The following is a 14,371-nucleotide window of genomic DNA, read 5'->3' as shown; positions in this document are numbered from 1 at the left end:
TCATTAAACATGATTAAAGTCCTGAGGACCTCAACATACTCATTTCTATTTTGGTCCCACTGGCTTGATCCACCCCTGCAGCTCAAAGGGAATCACCCTCTTTGTGTAAATGTTTGCTTTGTTGGAAATTCCTCAGCACAAATTAATAGTGTACATGCTTCAGGAGGAGTATTAAATCAGCCATGATAAACAATCCCTAGGCAATGTTTAGACTGGCCTGAAGTCATCTTAAGAATTGTGCACAAGGACAGAACCACACATTTGGCATCTATAGTCTAGGACTGTCTATAAAACAAAAGACAAAGTAGAGCTCGGTCAATTAGCTAATTATTCTAATTGGTGTGTGCTATCAACGTAGGGAGACAACAGATGAATAACAGAATGAGTACCAAATCTCTACTCCATTCGATGTAGTGTAGACACTACTAGTGAATTATAAATGTTTGCTACTCTCCACCAACAGCTACAGAACACACTTGGAACTCCCCTAGAATTTCTCTCTTTGATCTCTTCTTTGAAGTCACATGCCAATATTCTGGACTCCCATGGCATCAACTATCACAACCCCCAGGCTATGAAGGAGCTGAAATGTATTAGGTAGAATTGACACCAAAAAGAAGTTTCCAGACAACACCGTCATTTGTTGACTGAAACTTTGTCTTGGCGTTCAGGATCTCAATACTGTTGCAAATATTCTTTCTGAACACATTCATACAGACGAAACCACAGATGTGCACACACAGACACATGTACGTACCACAGACAGAGAGCAATGAAGAAGCCAAAAGACCTCTTACTTTCCTTGGTCAAAGTCAGGATTAAGGCATTTTAGGATATTCTCAGTAAAAATTAGGTATTGTGTTTCTTCATACGAATCAACAAAATGGAGCAAACTTATCTGAGGGTCCTTTGGAAACTGTGTCAATTTCCCCACAGTGCTGACCCAGAAACTTAAAAGATGCACAGTGACAGAGAGGCCAATTGCATAGGACAAAGTATTTTACTTTGATTTGAGCCAAAAGAAAAATGTGGTTTTTTTTTTTAAGGGAGGGGGGATGGGGTGGGCGGATTTTACTCCATTTCTGCTGTCTGATTCACAAGTATTGTTAAATATTTACCAGAAATCTGACAGCAGTTTCCTAACATTTATTAATCAGAGATAACATCATTGCATTAATAACTCAATAAACTTCCTTACAATCATACAAGGTAAGTCTCAATACCTTAACATGGCTAACCAGTCCTTGTAGGGTAAATATTTGCTTTCAGTTTCTCTATGCCAAGTTTTACAGGATCACATAATCTAACTCTCCTTTTGTAAATGAGGTATGCCCTCCAGTAAAAATTGAGAACAGAGTCTGAAGCCATGTCTGCCTTCTCTCCACAAGTCCTTGAATAAGGGTTTCATGTCTCTAGAAAAACAGACTTAGGGCACTTCTGACAAGTATCCCAGCAAGGAGTGTCTGAGAAATATTTGAAAGGCAGTTCAAGCCTCCCTTACACAGTTTCTCACACCCTCCAGCCTGAAGTGGGCTAGGCTGTTGTGTGCCTGTTTGTGTGCATGCTAAGTGGCCTCAGTTGTGTCTGACTCTTTGTGACCCCCTGGACTGTAGCCCGCCAGGCTCCTCTGTCCATGGGATTCTCCAAGCAAGAATCCTGGAGTGAGTTGCCATGCCCTCTTCCAGGGGATCTTCTCGACCCAGTGACTGAACCCACATCTCTTATGTCTCCTGCATTGGCAGGCAGGTTCTTAATTACTAGCGCCACCTGGGAAGCCCAGATATGTATGTCCAGTGGGGCTCCAAGTGGCTGAAGATCATATTTTCCATTCTGCTAATTACTGTGACTTCTTTGTAAGAATTTTCACAGAAGTCCAGCCTAATTGCTTTCCCACACCCGCCCTCTTTAGTTCTTCACTTTCACGATTACTCTTATCCTGAGTCAGCTGGGATACAGCTCTGAGGACAGGTCATTCTGAGATAGCCATTCAGTGCTACCCGAACAAGCATATCACTGAATGTGACTTGGCGTAGGTCTTCTTCTGCACGCAGAGTAGAAAGCTGCCTGCATGGAATGACTTCTTCGGTATTAAGTTTCTGTAAAGAGGATAAGCCAGCTAATCAATAACTTTCATAGTAAAGGATACAGTAAGCATAACTGTATTACTACCACCACCACTGTCAGTAGACATCTACTTCTTTAGAGTATCCTAAAAAATGAAAAAATGGACAAGTTCTCACTTATGTATAAACAACTGACCTCAGTTTCTTCCTGAGAATATATTTTGATAGAGGGAAAGGGAAGGAAAAGACAAGACAGATTACTTCTATTGAATAATTACCATGTCCCAGAATTTGTACTAGATGCTTTACATACATTATCTCACTTTAATTCCTACAGCCATAGAGTTATCTTCATTTTAGAGATGACTGAACTCATTCTTAGAGGAGTTAAGCAACTCGTTCAAAGTCCCCTGCCTGGTGAACGGTAAGTTTGTGATTCAAATAAGTCATTTTCACAGACTGTTCTAGGCAGGGGAGTAAAGTGTGATGTACAATTTTTTTGAAGCACATATACATCCGAAATCTCAAAGATGTGTGAGGACCAGCAGTGATGAACCGAAGACCACGGAAAACAATCTGTCTTTCTAAGGTTTGGACAAAGGGTGAGTCTGAGATGACCATCATATTTAGACTCTTTGTCTTGAGTCAGAATATATCTAACAGAATTCATGTCTCCTTTCCTTCATTTTATCTAAAAGGAAGAAAATTCCTCTGTCTGTGTATGTGTGTGTGTGTGATAAAACTAGGATCTCAGTTCCTTTCAAAAGAATGAGTTGAATTCTCTAACAAATCTTTACCCAGGTAGTGTTAAGATAAGTATTCCAGTAAAGATAAGATTCAGAATTAAAAAAGCCATCAGTGACTCAGTTCTCATTTCCAACATTTAAATCAGGACCAATCACACGTATCTCAGTGTATACCCAAATCCCTTCCACGTATTTCTCCTCTCTGCCAATAACCAGTTTTTAAACTACTTCAGGAAGGAGTCAAGGATACCATGGAAATAAAAATTAACCTTAAAATACTTCCTGCAGCATTACCAGAAACCATGTTTTGAATTTCTAAATGACTTGCATTGTTCTAAATTTCTGGGTTGTGCCCATGACCACAATGATAAATGGGGCATTGGGACAACCATGTGAAGAACCAAGTTGTAACATGAAATAAGTGTACTGTTCAGCATGAGTCACTTGAAAGCAGAAGAAAGAAGAATGGCTAGAAAGGATGATGTTACAAGACAACACTATTCCAAACAAAACACAAGGAGTCTGTCTGCCTTTACTTTCAGGTCAGGAAATAAGATATGAGAACCCACCGGCTACGGATCATCCTGATTCCACAACCCAGCTCATCATATTCTCAGGTTTACAGCATAATCACTGGTCTCAACCTTGGCTACCCAAGACAATCACCTGAGGAAGTGTTTGTTTTTTATACAATGCCAGTGCCTGGGTCCCACGCACCAGAGATCTGGATTAATGGGTATAGGGTGCGGGCCAGTCTTTAGTATTTTTTAAAGCTCCCTGTGTTATTCTGTGTGAGTGAGACTGAGCATCATTGTGAGCTACATGAAATGGAGTCAGAAATTTTATACTCCACCCTTTTAGGGCTGCCAGTACTGCCATTATGGGGGTATAGTTTGCAAAAACTTGGGCAAGTTACTGATTCCGAGATTAGTTTCCACATCTCTAAAATGGAGATCAGAACCCCTTTTGGCATGTTCTTTATCATGGGGCCCAGGTAATCCTATTTCCTAACTGAATGTCTGGATCACTTCAAAATAAATGTCTTCAATTATTTTCTTATTCCTGTGTCCCTAGAATGAATACTGTATGTACCATGTGAAAATATCTTCTCAATCAAACAGCACTATCTCTTTTGCTTATGAAACAAACTGTGCCTTCAGAATGTCAAAGTGCTTGGCTTGAAAGTGGAAACAGACTGTGCCTTCAGAATGTCAAAGTGCTTGGCTTGAAAGTGGAAAGAAAACTATCACCAAATATTTGTTCTATCTCAATATTCTCACCATGGCTTCCCTGGTGGCTCACACAGTAAAGAATCTACCTGCAACTCAGGAGACCAGATAAATCCCTGGGTCAGGAAGATCCCCTGGAGAAGGGAATGGCAACCCACACCAGTATTCTTTCCTAGGAAATCTCATGGACAGAGGAGTCTTGCCGGCTACAGTCCATAGGGTTACAAAAATGTCAACACGACTGAGCAACTAACACTTTTACTTTGAGCAACCAACACTTTTATTTTTCCTATATCATCAAATTGGAAAAACAGTGTTTGGGGAATAGTATTCATCGGTACTATTTATTTTGTTTAAAACTGACCACCTAGCCCTATACTCATACCCTTGTACTTCAAGACTCCTGAGTCCTCTTGGTGACAAAAATCTCAACTCACTGTTTAGATTTTGAATACTTGATTCCCTGTGTTATTGAGAAATTTATGTCATTTCATTGTGAGGTTAAAGGAAAATTTTAATTTGCACCTTTTAGATTTGCATTTCTCTGATAATGAGTGATGTTGAGCATCTTTTCATGTGTTTGTTAGCCATCTGTATGTCTTCTTTGGAGAAATGTCTATTTAGTTCTTTAGCCCATTTTTTGATTGGGTCGTTTATTTTTCTGGAGTTGAGCTGTAGGAGTTGCTTGTATATTTTTGAGATTAGTTGTTTGTCAGTTGCTTCATTTGCTATTATTTTCTCCCATTCTGAAGGCTGTCTTTTCACCTTGCTGATAGTTTCCTTTGATGTGCAGAAGCTTTTAAGGTTAATTAGGTCCCATTTGTTTATTTTTGCTTTTATTTCCAATATTCTGGGAGGTGGGTCATAGAGGATCCTGCTGTGATGTATGTCAGAGAGTGTTTTGCCTATGTTCTCCTCTAGGAGTTTTTTTATAGTTTCTGGTCTTACGTTGAGATCTAAAAATATGGAATACTTCACGAATTTGCGTGTCATCCTTGCAGGGGCCATGCTAATCTTCTCTGTATCGTTCCAATTTTAGTATATGTGCTGCCGAAGCAAGCACTACTATATTCTTATTAAACTTATTTTTTAAAGGTTTACTTGAATTCTTGATATTTAAGTGATGTAACACATAACTCAAATTTTGGTATTTCCTTACTGTCAAAGATTCTAGCATCAAATGGGAACATAAATATTTCCTGTGCAACTACTATACAGCTTAAATTTAGGAGTATCTTTTGCTTTTGTTAAAGTTTTAATCATCTATAATTGCACATTTTGAGGCGGGGGTTATATTTCCTTCCTATTGTGGATCTGTAATCAAATCTTCGACAAACAGTTTTCCTCTACAAAATTAAGAGAGACACAGTTAACAAATACAGAAACTTCACAGAGGCATGTTGGTATTTAAAGAATAAAGAATGTTAGAGTACAAGGTAAATCTCTTTTAGTGAATACATGGACTACTTTATTATCTGGAAGAGTACTACTTAGGTTATAGTAACGAAGGATAAAAATACACCCTCTGTGACAGACACTGTTTATTGCTACCTAAGATTTAACCCCATACTTTATTCCTTAGGGTAGCAATGTGCCCAGACTCTGGTGATGGATTAGGATGAAACTGAGTCAGTTTCCCACCCTCCCTCACAGCTAGACACAGTCCCATGATCCAGTCCTGGCCATGAGACGTGCAGGGAATTCAGCTGGTAGGTTTTTAGCATATTTGTGTTCCTGCTGAAAGGGAACCCATCATAAGCTTGGGAGGCAATCTTGTGACCATCAAGCAGCAATTCTCAAGACAAAAGAAAAGAAAAGAAGGACAATGGAGTTAAAAGATATAAGGATTCTCAATCTATGATGAAGGCATTAAGGAGCTGAATTGATGCCAACAAACACCCACTGCAGACTTTATTATATGACTAAAATTAACTACTTAAAATATTAGTTCCTATATATGAGATTAGGAAGAATATCTTCTTCCTATAAAATCCCTTAAGATGGTAACATTTTACCTATGAATGAGAAACATCTTTCATAACAAAATCAATCATTAGAAAAGACATTTCAAACTTCACTGTTGCCATCATTTTCCTTCCAAATTCCTGACATTAAAAACAAACTATTAAAAATAAATATTAGTTCCTATATATGAGATTAGGAAGAATATCTTCTTCCTATAAAATCCCTTAAGATGGTAACATTTTACCTATGAATGAGAAACATCTTTCATAACAAAATCAATCATTAGAAAAGACATTTCAAACTTCACTGTTGCCATCATTTTCCTTCCAAATTCCTGACATTAAAAACAAACTATTAAAAATAAATAAATAAATAAAAACAAACTATTTGTTCAACCTCAAACCACTGCCATCCTCACTGCCCTATAAACAGTTTCTCACTCCTCCTCTGCCTCAAAGGTATATGTACATAGGTCTGTATTGTACATACATGCATATATACACACATACAATTCACTGAAGGAAACAGCAGCCCACTTTAGTATTCATGCCTAGAAAATTTCATGAACAGAGGAGTCTGGTGGTCTATAGTCCATGGGGTCGCAAAGAGTTGGACGTGATTGAGCATGCATGCCATATAATACGTTCGCAACTTTTCAGAATAACTCCCCTTCAAGGCATAGTTTTGAATGTTTGAGGAAGAGATTAACATGAGCGACAGGGTTTCTTGACTGCAGAGCAGATGCTTCTAACATACTTTAATTCCCATGACTGTCCTAATGCCATTGCATTTTTTTAAAAGAATAAACTGACCATTTTTACCAGTTGTGTCCAAATTAAGGACTTATGAGTATCCTTGGTTTCCAATAACCAAAACAGTGATACCCACAGAAATAGCAGAACTGAGGATAAAAATCTCTTGAATACTCACCCACATGACTCATCAGATACCACAATCAGAATGAATTTACCCAAGCAATCCAAAAGCTATTCTGATACTGATGCCTTGCATAGACTTGGAAAAGTACCTCAATTCTTAATGCCCTAGTTACTAAATTTGCATAAATATATTAATTTCTTTCTGTTTATCTCATAAGATGTTGAGGAGATTACCAAGACATTTTAAAGTACTGCACATATTAATGGGAGTAAAAGATCTTTTAAACACCCAGAGATAACTCAGTTACCAATTTAGATAGAATGGGTAACCCTTGTGCTACGCCTGACAATATCAGTCACAGAACTAGTTTATTTGAGAGCACATAACAGACCTCTGGTCCTTACACTTCTTTTGGACCTGAGCACAGGGTTATTAGCTTAAATCCCTTTTTGTTAATTATCAACAATCATTCAACCATGTGGCAATCTGATGCATACAGACGGAGCCAAACAGTAAAACTATCAACTTCCTTAAGATAAAATTCTGGAAAAATAATTTCAATATGACTAAAATGGTGTAAAACTACTCAAAAGAGAGTGGCCAGAGTTTCAATCTAGTCTGTCCACTCTGCTCTTAAATCTTAAAATACCACAATAAGACTATAGCATATAACAGTTTACTCATTTACCCAAAGCTACATATATGTTGTATTTGCATAAAATGTTATAAAGAATCAGTGTTCTATTAACCAATTAATAATAAAAATAGAAAAACCAAAGAGATCATTTATAAAAGCAACTGTGTAGCATGTCCCATGTTGAAGAAGGTATGTGTGTGTACATATACAGAGAGATTTATTTTCTCTAAGTGTAGAAATAATATTACTCAACTCACTTTTCTGTTAATTGGCACAAAAAGGCAAAAAGGACAGTTTTTAAATTGAAAAAAAAATTTTTTTTAATCATCCTTCTTATAAAAGTACATAGTTACTGCAACAGAAGTGTGTTCTCATTTAGCTTCCCTATGCAAAGAAATAGGAAAGCGAAAGGAGATTAAGATGAAACAAAAGATCTGATAAAAATTTAAAAGTTGTTGATGAAGGCTTTAAAAAAAACCCTGAAAATCCAATCATCTCAATAGTCAAAGACTGGTGAAAAAGAAAACTACACTAAGTCACATGATAATCAAATTATTATGAAAATAAATAAGTTTTAAAAACATTTTAACCAAAGGAGAAAATACATATTATATATTAAGAAACAAAGATAACAGTACCATGAAATTTTAGTCAGAAACACTGTAAACCAGAAGACAATGAAAAGAATAAAAACAAACATAATCTGGAATTGTACATCCAGAAAAAGAAAAATCTTCAAGAGATAAAGATGAATTATTTTTTGCAGATATATATACTAAAACAGGTAATTCACTGCCAACAGGCATGAATAGAAACAAAAAAAAATTTTTTTAACTCTTTGAGAAAGAAGGAAAATGATTTCAGAGTAAATTTTTTATATCCATTTAAGTTTGGAAATTCAGACTTAAATAGAAGAAAGTAGGGAAAACCACTAGACCATTCAGGTATGACCTAAATCAAATCCCTTATGATTATACAGTGGAAGTGAGAAATAGATTTAAGGGCCTAGATCTGATGGATAGAGTGTCTGATGAACTATGGACAGAGGTTCGTGACACTGTACCGGAGACAGGGATCAAGATCATCCCCATGGAAAAGAAATGCAAAAAAGAAAAATGGCTGTCTGGGGAGGGCTTACAAATAGCTGTGAAAAGAAGAGAAGTGAAAAGCAAAGGAGAAAAGGAAAGATATAAACATCTGAATGCAGAGTTCCAAAGAATAGCAAGAAGAGATAAGAAAGCCTTCTTCAGCGATCAATGCAAAGAAATAGAGGAAACCAACAGAATGGGAAAGACTAGAGATCTCTTCAAGAAAATTAGAGATACCAAGGGAACATTTCATGCAAAGATGGGCTTAATGAAGGACAGAAACGGTATGGACCTAACAGAAGCAGAAGATATTAAGAAGAGATGGCAAGAATACACAGAAGAACTGTACAAAAAAGATCTTCACGACCCAGATAATCATGATGATGTGATCACTGACCTAGAGCCAGACATCCTGGAATGTGAAGTCAAGTGGGCCTTAGAAAGCATCACTATGAACAAAGCTAGCAGAGGTGATGGAATTCCAGTTCAGCTATTTCAAATCCTAAAAGATGATGCTGTGAAAGTGCTGCACTCAATATGCCAGCAAATTTGGAAAACTCAGCAGTGGCCACAGGACTGGAAAAGGTCAGTTTTCATTCCAATCCCAAAGAAAAGCAATGCCAAAGAATGCTCAAACTACTGCACAATTACACTCATCTCACACGCTAGTAAAGTAATGCTCAAAATTCTCCAAGCCAGGCATCAGCAATACGTGAACCGTGAACTTCCTGATGTTCAAGCTGGTTTTAAAAAAGGCAGAGGAACCAGAGATCAAATTGCCAACATCTGCTGGATCATGGAAAAAGCAAGAGAGTTCCAGGAAAACATCTATTTCTGCTTTATTGACTATGCCAAAGCCTTTGACTGTGTGGATCACAATAAACTGTGGAAAGTTCTGAAAGAGATGGGAATACCAGACCGCCTGACCTGCCTCTTGAGAAATCTGTATGCAGGTCAGGAAGCAACAGTTAGAACTGGACATGGAACAACAGACTGGTTCCAAATAGGAAAAGGAGTATGTCAAGGCTGTATATTGTCACCCTGCTTATTTAACTTATATGCAGAGTCCATCATGAGAAATGCTGGACTGGAAGAAGCACAAGCTGGAATCAAGATTGCTGGGAGAAATATCAATAACCTCAGATATGCAGATGACACCACCCTTATGGCAGAAAGTGAAGAGGAACTAAAAAGCCTCTTGATGAAAGAGGAGAGTGAGAAAGTTGGCTTAAAGCTCAACATTCAGAAAACGAGATCATGGCATCCGGTCCCATCACTTCATGGGAAATAGATGGGGAAACAGTGGAAGCTGTGTCAGACTTTATTTTTGGGGGCTCCAAAATCACTGCAGATGGTGACTGCAGCCATGAAATTAAAAGACGCTTACAGCTTGGAAGGAAAGTTATGACCAACCTAGATAGCCTATTCAAAAGCAGAGACATTACTTTGCCAACAAAGGTTCATCTAGTCAAGGCTATGGTTTTTTCCAGTGGTTATGTATGGATGTGAGAGTTGGACTGTGAAGAAGGCTGAGTGCTGCAGAATTGATGCTTTTGAACTGTGGTGTTGGAGAAGACTCTTGGGGGTCCCTTGGACTGCAAGGAGATCCAACCAGTCCATTCTGAAGGAGATCAGCCCTGGGATTTCTTTGGAAGGACTGATGCTAAAGCTGAAACTCCAGTACTTTGGCCACCTCATGCAAAGAGTTGACTCATTGGAAAAGACTCTGATGCTGGGAGGGATTGGGAACAGGAGAAGGGGACGACAGAGGATGAGATGGCTGGATGGCATCACTGACTCAATGGATGTGAGTCTGAGTGAACTCCGAGAGTTGGTGATGGACAGGGAGGCCTGGCGTGCTGCAATTCATGGGGTCGCAAAGAGTTGGACACGACTGAGTAACTGAACTGAATTTTGGAAAACACTGGACATAATACAGAGAGACAGAGGAAAGGAGGAGAGAGAGAGAAAGAAAACACAAATTATCAAATCAGAAGTGAGTGGGGCCATGACTATATAGATACTAAAAGGATAATTAGGAAAGATGATGAACAAGTGTATGTCAATACTTTTGATAAATTTGATGGAATGGTTAAATTCCTTGAAAAACATGATCTGCCCAGGCTCATTAGAAAGAAAAAGATAACATGAATTGCCCTATATTTATTAAAGAAAATAAATTTACAGTTTCAAAACTTCCTGCAAAAGAAAATTTTAGACCCAGATAGCTTGACTTGTGAATTCTCCAAAACACTCAAGAAATAATGCCATATATACATGAACTCTTCTAGAAAATAAAGGGGTGGGGACTCTTCCCTACTCATTCTGAGGGCATCATTAACCTGATACCAAAACCAGAAAAGATACGCAATTTTTAAAAAGCCCTACAGACCAATATTTCTTATGAACATGTGACAAATATTTTTAACAAAATTTTAATAAATTTAATTCAACTACATATACTAAAACAACATAGCCATATTGGTTTTACTCCAGAAACATAGGCTGCTTGCTTCAACATTAAAAAATTAATGTAACTAATCAATCCTGGAGTCTATAAAAGGAAAGACCAACAGACACAGAAAAGGCCCTTGACCAAATTCAACATCCATTCATAATGCAAACTCTTAGCAAACTAGAACCAGAAGGGAACTTGATACTAATAAAGGGCATTTAGGAAAAACCTACTGCTAACATTTTGTATTGGAGAAGGCAATGGCACCCCACTCCAGTACTCTTGCCTGGAGGATTCCATGGGCGGAGGAGCCTGGTGGGCTGCAGTCCATGGGGTCGAGAAGAGTCGGACACGACTGAGCAACTTCACTTTCACTTTTTCACTTTCATGCATGGGAGAAGGAAATTGCAACCCACTCGTGTTCTCGCTTGGAGAATCCCAGGGACGGGGGGAGCCTAGTTGGCTGCTGTCTATGGGGTTACACAGAGTCGGACATGACTGAAGTGACTTAGCAGCAGCAGCAGCAACATTTTGTATTAAATTGTGAAAGACTAAGTACTTCCCTGTCAGTTCAAGAACAAGACAAGGATGTCCAACCTATTTCCATTCCACATTGTTGTAGATATCCTATCCAGTACATTAAGACATGAAAAAGAAATCAAATGTATACAAATTAGGGGTGGGGGTGGGTGATACTCCCAGAACATATGATTATGTAGAAACACCTGTGGAGTCTACCCACAAAGAAACTCTATTAAAATTAAGGAGTTGATAAGGCAGTAAGATATATAAAAATTCATTATATTTCTATATGCTGGCAAAGAACAGTTGGAAATTAAAATTTACAACAAAGGGGTATCGTTTATAATCGCACCAGAAAATGTTAAATATTGAGGGATAAACTCAACAAAAATATTTACAAGATATGTAAGTGGTAAATACAAAACACTACTGAGAGAAATTTAAAAAGACCTACAGAAATTAAGAGATGATACCGTGTTCACAAAAAGATTCAGTATTAGAAACATGTCATTTCTCCCCAAATAGATCAAAAGTTCAACACAATCCCAATAAAAACTCCAGAAACTTCTTTGATGTGGAAATTATCAAGGTGATTCTCAAATGCCATGAAAATGCAAATGATCTTGAATATATAAAACAGTTTTCAAAAAGAACAGTTGTGGAAATTACACTACCTAATTTTAAGACTTTATTATAAAACTTTAATAATCCAAATAGTGTGACTTAAAAATATACATACAGATGAATGAAACAGAATAGGAAATACATAAACAGACCATCCATTTTTAGCCAATTTGGACTGAGATGCTTAGGAAATTCAACAAAGAGGGGACAATTTTTTCAACAAATGATGCTGAACAGTTGAATAACCTTATTTTAAAACATTAATAAACCTCATACCAAATATAAAAACTAACTCAAAATGACTCATAGGTTTAAACGTAAAACCTAAAGTTATAAAGCTTCTAAAAGAAAACAGGAAAAATATCCTTCTGCCCTTGAGTTAGCCGCAATTTTATGACTATAAGGCACAAGAAGCAGGGATTATATTTTTTTTTATTTAATTTTTTTAAACTTTACAATATTGTATTAGTTTTGCCAAATATCGAAATGAATCTGCCACAGATATACCTGTGTTCCCCATCCTGAACCCTCCTCCCTCCTCCCTCCCCATACCCTCCCTCTGGGTCGTCCCAGTGCACCAGCCCCAAGCATCCAGTATCGTGCATCAAACCTGGACTGGAGACTCGTTTCATACATGATATTATACATGTTTCAATGCCATTCTCCCAAATCTCCCCACCCTCTCCCTCTGCAACAGAATCCATAAGACTGATCTATACATCAGTGTCTCTTTTGCTGTCTCGTACACAGGGTTATTGTTACCATCTTCCTAAATTCCATATATATGCGTTAGTATACTGTATTGGTGTTTTTCTTTCTGGCTTACTTCACTCTGTATAATAGGTTCCAGTTTCATCCATCTCATTAGAACTGATTCAAATGTATTCTTTTTAATGGCTGAGTAATACTCCATTGTGTATATGTACCACTGCTTTCTTATCCATTCATCTGCTGATGGACATCTAGGTTGCTTCCATGTCCTGGCTATTATAAACAGTGCTGCGATGAACATTGGGGTACACGTGTCTCTTTCCCTTCTGGTTTCCTCAGTGTGTATGCCCAGCAGTGGGATTACTGGATCATAAGGCAGTTCTATATTTTTAAAAACGTGAATTAGATTTCATCACGATTTAAGTATTTAAAAGCTAATGTTAAGAAAATCAGAGTAGGACATGGACTGAGAAAAAAAATTTTGGAAACTTATCTGTAAAGAGCTAGCTATAAAAGGTCAGAGATTTTATGCTCCTAGCAAACTGGCATGTCATCCTGCCACAGTTTCACAGACTAGCAGAAGACCTGAGACTCCTGGGTCACAGATGAAGGACTTCATCAGTCCCAGCAGAGCAAGCACCTATGTGCTCTCCACAAGCAGCCAGGCCCTAGAGGATGCTTCACACGTGGTAGATTCCATCACAACTCATTAATTTCAAGCTTAGAAAGCCGTTTTCTTTTAAGAGCTGCAAGCAAACCTGGGTGATGCTATCTTCATTGTCCTAGACAGCAAATAAACTTTCTTTCCCCAAAGGGAGACATTATCTCAATTGTCTAAGGCTATTTTGCCACACAAAACACATCTATAAAGACAGTATGGAACAAGAACTGTCAGTTTCCGCTTATATCTGCAGAAACATGAAAAATCCATAAATTCTCTCCCTACAATATCCAGTAAAAAACATGTGTCCAGAGTATATAAAGAACTCTGAAACCTCAATAATAAAACAAATAACCCAAAATTTTAATTAAATAGTTAAATACTTTACCTAAAAGAGAGGTAGATGGAAAAAATTAAGAAAAATATTCAATATCATCAGTCATTAAAGAAATGTATGTTAAAACTAATGGGATTCATTTCGATATATGGCAAAAACCAATACAATATTGTAAAGTTAAAAAATAAAATTAAATTTTAAAAAAATTTAAAAATAAATAAATAAATAAAACTAATGGAAAATCCCCACCAACCCTCTACATTGGCTACAGTTTTTAAATCCCAAATGCTGGTGATGCTGTGTAGCAGCTGGAAATTTCAAACATTGTTGGGACCAATGCAAAATGATATTGCCACTTTGGAGAACAATATGGCATTTCCTTTGAAAATTCAACACACCCATACCATTTAAACCAGAAATTCCACTCCTAGGTATTTATCCAAGATAATTAAGA

At 37.4% G+C, this 14,371-nt stretch overlaps 1 non-coding gene across 1 annotated transcript; it reads right to left on the bottom strand.

Moving 5' to 3' along the window:
- Positions 1 to 4,996: 4,996 nt before the first annotated feature.
- LOC113891964 lies at positions 4,997 to 5,101 on the bottom strand. The gene has a single exon (XR_003510938.1). It is a non-coding gene; the product is annotated as a U6 spliceosomal RNA (small nuclear RNA).
- Between the last annotated feature and the right edge of the window lie 9,270 nt (positions 5,102 to 14,371).

This window comes from Bos indicus x Bos taurus, chromosome 4, assembly GCF_003369695.1.
Source record: "Bos indicus x Bos taurus breed Angus x Brahman F1 hybrid chromosome 4, Bos_hybrid_MaternalHap_v2.0, whole genome shotgun sequence".
NCBI lineage: Eukaryota > Metazoa > Chordata > Mammalia > Artiodactyla > Bovidae > Bos > Bos indicus x Bos taurus.
Note: the sequence above shows the minus strand (reverse complement) of the source record. Positions and strands in the feature narration are given on the sequence as shown.